Here is a 7,292-nt window from a genome sequence, read left to right as displayed (position 1 = left end):
CCATTCCCAACAGCAGAAACTCATTAGCATATTAGGCCACACCCCTGACAGTACATCTCATTAGCATATTAGGCCACACCCCATGCCTTCCCTTGGCTTGCCTGGGTGCCCTGTGGCTGCGGGGCACCCAGTCAAGCTGGCCCATAGAGGGGAGGGGAGACAGTTTAAAGTGCCTTCCCTTGGCTTGCCCAGGTGCCTTGTGGCTGTGGGGAGCCCAGGCAAGCTGGCCCTTGGAGTCGCCGGGGGGGGGGTCCATTCTCCAGGCCTTCCCTCTGTAGCCACACATGCAGAGATTTTGGCTGTAGTGGGCGTGGCCAACTCTGAAGCCAGCCGGAACGCCGTTCCTGTGCGTTCCTGCCCCCAAAATAGCCCTGTCGATGTCACTCTCCAATCTGGGAGAACTGGGTTTGATTCCCCACTCCTCCACATGCAGCTGCTGGCATGACCTTGGGTCGGTCACAGTGGCCTCAGAGCTGTTCTCTCAGGAGCACTCCTCAAGAGCTCTCTCAGCCCCACCTACCTCACAGGGTGTCTGTTGTGGGGAGGGGTTGTGGGGATTGTAAGTCTCTCTGAGTCTCCTTCAGATAGTGAAGGGTGGGGTATAAATCCAATCTCCTCCTCCTCCTCCTCCTCCTCTTTCTCTGCCTAGGGTTCTTATAGGGACAACACAGGAAAGGGGAGAACCATGCTGAGAGCTACTTTGGCGAGACAAGTGAAGATACATCTTTTTCCCCTCTAACTAGAAATCTCCTCATAGAGAAGGTGATAAAAAAAGGCTTTGATAAGATAATCATGTTATTTATTTATTTGCAACGTTTGGACAGCAGCGCACTGTCCCAAATGTGAGCCACGACCTGAACAACATGAGTTGGGTCACCTGCTCTGGGTTTGGGGAATACCTGGGGGTTTGGGGGGTGGAGTTTGGGGAGGGGGGGACCTCACCAGGGTACAAGGCCATAGAGCAGCCATTTTCTCCCAGGGAACTGATCTTGATCTACTGGAGATCAATTGTAGTAGAATGAGATCTACAGGCGCCACCTGGAAGTTGACAACTCTAAACACAAGAGCGTGCAGATAATTCCTAGACTCAAAGGCTCGTACAGATCCTCTCTTTCTCCTATCAAGATTGCCAGCTTTCGAACCGGCCTCCGTGGCTTTCCCAGTGACTTGCAGGAATCAGCAAACGACTTTTAGCTCCATGCTGTTAAAAAGCCTCATCTACAAACTTCTGAATATCTATCAAAGGGACAGAAGAAGAATTTTTAAAACCATCTTCTTTTTAGATAAATAATATGGATCTGAGAAGCAATCAGACTCCAAGTACCAGTTTGCTCCCTATTCCATGCCTGAAACCGTTTGAAAACCACTGACCTAATTAATTAAAGAACAGTATACTGGAATAGTGAATGTAACGCAATGAATATTGGAATGATTTCTCTGACGTAACACTGCACTCCACCTCTCCATGCTTGGGAGGAGGGGAATGGAGTGTAACAACAGTGTCACAGTTTATTACCTTTAACAGTTAAGAAGGATACTTTTACACATCCAGGGGTCTTTTTGGGCAGGAACGCACAGGAACGGAGTTCCGGCTGGCTCCCGAGTTGGCCACACCCAGCAGGAACTCATTAGCATAATAGGCCACACCCTACAGCAGAAACTCATTAGGATTGGCCACATTCGGGGTGTGTGGCCTAACATGCAAAGGAGTTCCTGCGCCAAAAAAAGGCCCTGGGTTTTGACAACAAACAAGGTAAACAGAATAAGAAGCAAAAGGTGGGTGTGGCTGGATGAGCACACTTCTGGTAACATGGGGTGTGTGGCCTAATATGCTAATGAGCTGTATTGTCATGGGTGTGGCCTAATATGCTAATGTGTTTCTGCTGTTGGGTGTGGTCTATTATGCTAATGAGTTCCTGCTGGGCTTTTTCTACAAAAAAAGCCTATCTCTATTGCTTTGCTGTTTCCCTCCTTCTAATTAAATCCAAAATGGTGGCACATGAATCTAGCTTGTTACTGCTGTATAGTCTTTGTGTATGTCGAAACATCTTCATTAAGTTGTATGCTGAGGCATCTACATATATATACACACACACACACATATATATATGAATGAACTGTTAACTTCAATTTCAATGTATCTGAGGAAGTGTGTGTGTGTGAATGCTCATACCTTGAATAAACCTTTGTTTATTAAGTGGTCTTAAAGGTGCCACTGGTCTCTGCTTCAGACCAACATGGCTGCTCACCTGGATCTAATTAATTAAAGATCAGAATAGCTCACTCCCCCCCCCCAGGTTAAATAAAAATCATTCTCCCTCCATTTCTGCTTGTGAGAAAGGCCAAAATTACCTGCCTATCCTTTGAAACACTCAAGAGATACAAACTAAACACTGCCAGCCCTTATATGTTTATAGCCACCCTTTCAATTACCCTAGATGGTCCATGCATTAATTATTGAAATATTTTCATAGTATACAACTCCTCCCTCCACCATCTCCTGCTTATCCTGTTGCAGATAATTTTGGCTTCTGATTAGAAGAAGGAACAAGCAATCTTATTTATGGGGATTAAATCTCTCTGGTATCATAAAAGTTGGAAATACAGTATATGGTTTTGTAATGAAATTGGGATTTTTAAAAAAACAAACAAAAAAAACCCCCAACCAACTTACTGGCCCAAGCCGTGAAAGTCAACATGATGTTAACGTTCTTTGCGATGCATAAACAGTGCCAAAACCTATTACAGTTGTAGTAAATTTTGATTACTGGAGCTGTTTGTTATTTTATGTCTAGAAGATAAAGCTAATATTGAAAATAGCTCTCTTCTCTTGCATGTATAAATTGCTTCCATAAAATATTATGCTTTGAAAACAATTAGAAATGAGAAAAGAGAGAGCGAGAGATTGTTTTATTGAGGATTTCCAAGCCAAAATAGATGCTGCACGAAATGTGCCCCCAAACGGTAATGGGCCGGTTCATTTTCTCCTCCATCTCTGCAATACTGTTAGGGTTGCCAAATGATTCTTACCTGGCGCCGGGGGGCTCCTGCCCGGCGTCTGGAGGGTGCGAGCGTGCGCGAAGCACGCACACGCCGCCCGGATGTGACGTACAGACGCTGGGCACGCAGGAAGCGGGGCCACAGCCATTTGAGGGGAAAACTCTATGTTTTCCCCTCAAATGGCTGTGGACCTGCCCCCAGAGTGCCCGGCGTCTGTACGTCACATCCGGGCAGCGCGCGCGCGGGGGTGAGGTTTCCCCCGGGCCCGATTCCGCGGGGGCGGAAATTGGGCCTCAAAAGCGGGGGGAAATCTGCCCCCGGGGGGGATTTGGGAACCCTAAATACTGTGCAGCTTGCCTGGTCTTGTGATGTCATTCCCTACCAAGCTTCCCACCCTGCTCCTGGGATGGGGAAACAAAGGCCATAGTCACACACACTAAATAATCCACTTTCAATCCTCTTTCAGTGCACTTTCCAACGGGATTTTACTGTGGGCTATTCTGCATCTAGCATTTGCTCCACATTATCTCAACTGGGAGGGGCAAGTGCAGCTCCAAAACACATTCAGACACCTCGGGGGCAACACCACCCTGACTGCAAAGACACCCCTGAACGGCCAGAGAATGGCCACAGATCTATGCAGAAGGAGCAATAAAACCTGATGACCAAAGAAAGTGAAAGTGGCATGGAGTGTGGAGGCTACCATAAAACCCAATAACCAAAGGAAGTGAAAGCAGCATGCAACACAAAGGGGAATTTATGTTCCAACGTGGGTTTCGTAAAACAATGGAGGGAAAAGCCAATGCAGAATCAGCCTGTGTGAACTGTCAAAATCCAGTTGGAAAGTGCATTGAAAGTGGATTATTTAGTGTGCGCGACCGCAGCCAAAGTGATTCGTGATCAGATTCCACCCATAATCCAAAATCGGAGTGATAACCATGAACTTTTATGGCCTGACAAAAAAAGAAGAAGGGGGAGTAGCTAGGCAAATTTATGAAGAATAAAAATTAATTGGTTATTTGCTACAAGTAAAATGGAACCTCCTTGTTCAGTAAAATGGAACCTCCTTGTTCAGGAGCACTATACCTCTCAGTACTAGGCCGCGTTCAGACTGGCAGTTTGGCCCGGCAGCCAAATGTTTCAGGAGCATTTCAGTAGCGGATTAAAGAGGCGGGTTCACACAGGCACATTTGTCAGGCATCCCCCTGCCGTACTCAAGCCGTCTTGTGCCGCTTGCCTCCCGAGTTTAAAAGATACCAGGTGAAAGTGGAAGCAAACTGTGTGTAGAGCGGGTTGATTCCGGTTCCCTGACATGTGAACACAAGCGCTGCTAAGGCGGGAACAACCCACAGTCATTAATAATAGGCACTGGCACGATCCTGCCCTATTTGCCGCTGCACCCATGCGCATGGGAGCATGCAGCCCAGCACAGAAACAGCCGCTAACAGCCCACCAGGGTGGCTCAACAGTGTGAACGCTCCCTTGCGCTTCCTCCACAGTATCCTCCTGAGTATCCTCCTGCTTCATTCACTGCGGTGTGAACGGGAATACTGCAACCAAGCCAGCCTGAACTCAGCTCTAGATGCAGAAATGCTCAAGAAGCCAGCAGCTAATACCGTGTGGTTTCTTGCACTCATTTATTTAATATCATATCATTGTGGAACAAAGTTCGGGTCCAGACGTGTGCGTGCTTATACCCTGAATAAAAACTTAGGACTTGAATAAAACTTTGTTGGTCTTAAAGGAGCCACTGGACTCAAATTTTGTTCCGCTTCTTCAGACCAGGCTACCGACCTAGATCTATATTATTATGGAAACCTTATATCTGCTGACATACAGCAGAGCTGAAAACTAAATGGATAACTAGTGACAGCAAAGTATCAGAGACGTGCAGGGCTTTTTTTGTAGAAAAAGCCCAGCAGGAACTCATTAGCATAATAGGCCACACCCAACAGCAGAAGCTCATTAGCATATTAGGCCACACCCCATGCTTTCCCTTGGCTTGCCCGGGCAAGTCAGCCCTTGGACAGGCTGCGGAAGGCACGGGGAGGCGGGGGGGGGGCCCTGGCCCACCAGCCTTGGAGTCACCGGGGGGGGGACTCGCACTCCAGGCCTTCCCTCTGTAACCACGCATGCAGAGGTTTTGGCTGTAGTGGACTCTGAAGCCAGCCGGAACTCCATTCCTGTGCGTTCCTGCCCAAAAGTAGTCCTGGAGATGTGCATCAACAAAAGCCAGCATGGTGTAGAAGAGGTAGTGCGGTCTAACAGCTAGAGCGTTGGGTTATAGCTGGGAGGCTCAGGTGCAAAGCCCCACTCTGCCATGGATAAGGTTGCCATCTCCAGGTTGGGAAATTTCTGGAGATTTAGGGGATGGAACCTGGGGAGGGCAAGGTTTGGGAAGTACTTCAGTGGGGTATGATTCCATAGAATCCACCCTCCAAAGCAGCCGTTTTCTCCAGGGGAACTGATCTCTGTCGGCTGGGGATCAGTTGTAAAAGCGGGAGATCTCCAGGCCCCACCTGGAGGTTGGCAAGCCTAGCCGTGGAAGCTTGCTCCGGTCATACTCTCTTAGTCCAACCAGCCTTGCAGGGTTGTTGTGAGGATAAAATTGAGGCAAGGAAATTCTTGTATCTTATCCCATACTCCTTTGAGGCAGTGTCGGCTTAAAAGTCACTAAATAAATGCTCCATGCGAGGAAGGGATTAATTAATTACTTTGCCCCTTGTGGAAGTAAGAGCCTGCCTCCCCCAAAGCAAAAAAAGCCCTTGATTTTCTTTGCAGTCTGCCCCCACAAAAGGGAGATTTTAAAAAAAATGGTGGCAGCACCAAATTTTAAACTTCAAACGTTTCCCTGGCGTTCTGCCATGAGATTTCCAATTGTTCCGTCTTTCCCAGATCCGAAGAGCCGGGTGACAGTATTTCGGGAGGGGGAGGGGGGAGGGGAGGAGGAAGATTGATAAAGCGAAGCAATTGGCGTTATTTCCTATGCATGAAATTGATTAAATGCTTCACTAAATGGCTTATAAATTTGCCTCTCATATTTCTGTCACCCACTGGAAAGATTACAGTGAGCCCCTCGATGGCCGTGTTGTATACAATACCAAATTACAAAAGGTTGTAAAAACTAATGTTTTGTTTAAAGGTTTGAGTAGGACCATATGCCTCCAAGTGACCTTGAGTAAGCTATTCTAATTCAAAACATTTCAAAGTGGATAAAAGGCGGGGAGGAGGGGGGGAGGAAGACCACAGAATCCATCTGCATAATAAAAATAATAATAATAAAAACTTTCCACTCATACGGTTTTGTTGCCAGGAAGAACTTTTCTTTTCTTTTTTTAAGCTGAACATATGAAACTGCCTCATGTTGAATTTGACCCTTGGCATAGCCAGGTTAGTATTGTCAACTCTGACTGGCAGCTGCTCTCCAGGTTCTCCTGGTGGAGGTTTCTCACACCACCTACCACCTGTTTGCTTTAACTGGAGATGCCAGGGGTTGAACCTGGAACCTTCTGCATGTCAAGCAGATGCTCTGCCACTGAGCCACAGCCCCTCCACAAACACATGTATGCAGGTGAAACTGGCTTATATGGAGTTATTTCCATACTCCCTGGTCCTTTTAACTGGATATGCCAGGGACTGAACCAGAGACCTTCTGCGTGTCAAGCAGATGCTTACCACTGACCCACAGCCCTTCCACAAACACATGTACACACATGAAGATGGCTTATATTGAATTATATCCCATACTCTCTGGTCCTTTGAACTGGAGATGCTGGGATTGAACCAGGGACCTTCTGTGTGCAAACAGAAGCTCTGAAACTGAGCCACTGCCCCTTCCCATAGTTCCCCAGTAAATAATGGGGTTTTAAACAATTATTGTCCATCAGATAGATGATAGATAGATAGATAGATAGATAGATAGATAGATAGATAGATGATAGATAGATAGATAGATAGATAGATAGATAGATAGATAGATGATAGATAGATAGATAGATAGATAGATAGATAGATAGATAGATGATAGATAGATAGATAGATAGATAGATAGATAGATAGATAGATGATAGATAGATAGATAGATAGATAGATAGATAGATAGATAGATGATAGATAGATAGATAGATAGATAGATAGATAGATAGATAGATGATAGATAGATGATAGGTAGATAGATAGATAGATAGATAGATAGATAGATAGATAGATTGATAGATAGATAGATAGATTGATAGATAGATAGATAGATGATAGATAGATAGATAGATAGATGATAGATAGATAGATAGATA

The 7,292-nt window shown here is 46.0% G+C and overlaps 1 non-coding gene across 1 annotated transcript; it reads right to left on the bottom strand.

The window, feature by feature from the left end:
• Positions 1-6,478: 6,478 nt before the first annotated feature.
• TRNAV-GAC lies at positions 6,479-6,550 on the bottom strand. The gene has a single exon. It is a non-coding gene; the product is annotated as a tRNA-Val (tRNA).
• Positions 6,551-7,292: the final 742 nt, after the last annotated feature.

The sequence above is a fragment of the Gekko japonicus genome, unplaced genomic scaffold (assembly GCF_001447785.1).
Source record: "Gekko japonicus isolate JY-2015 unplaced genomic scaffold, Gekko_japonicus_V1.1 scaffold41, whole genome shotgun sequence".
NCBI lineage: Eukaryota > Metazoa > Chordata > Lepidosauria > Squamata > Gekkonidae > Gekko > Gekko japonicus.
This window is presented reverse-complemented; position numbering and strand designations above follow the sequence as displayed.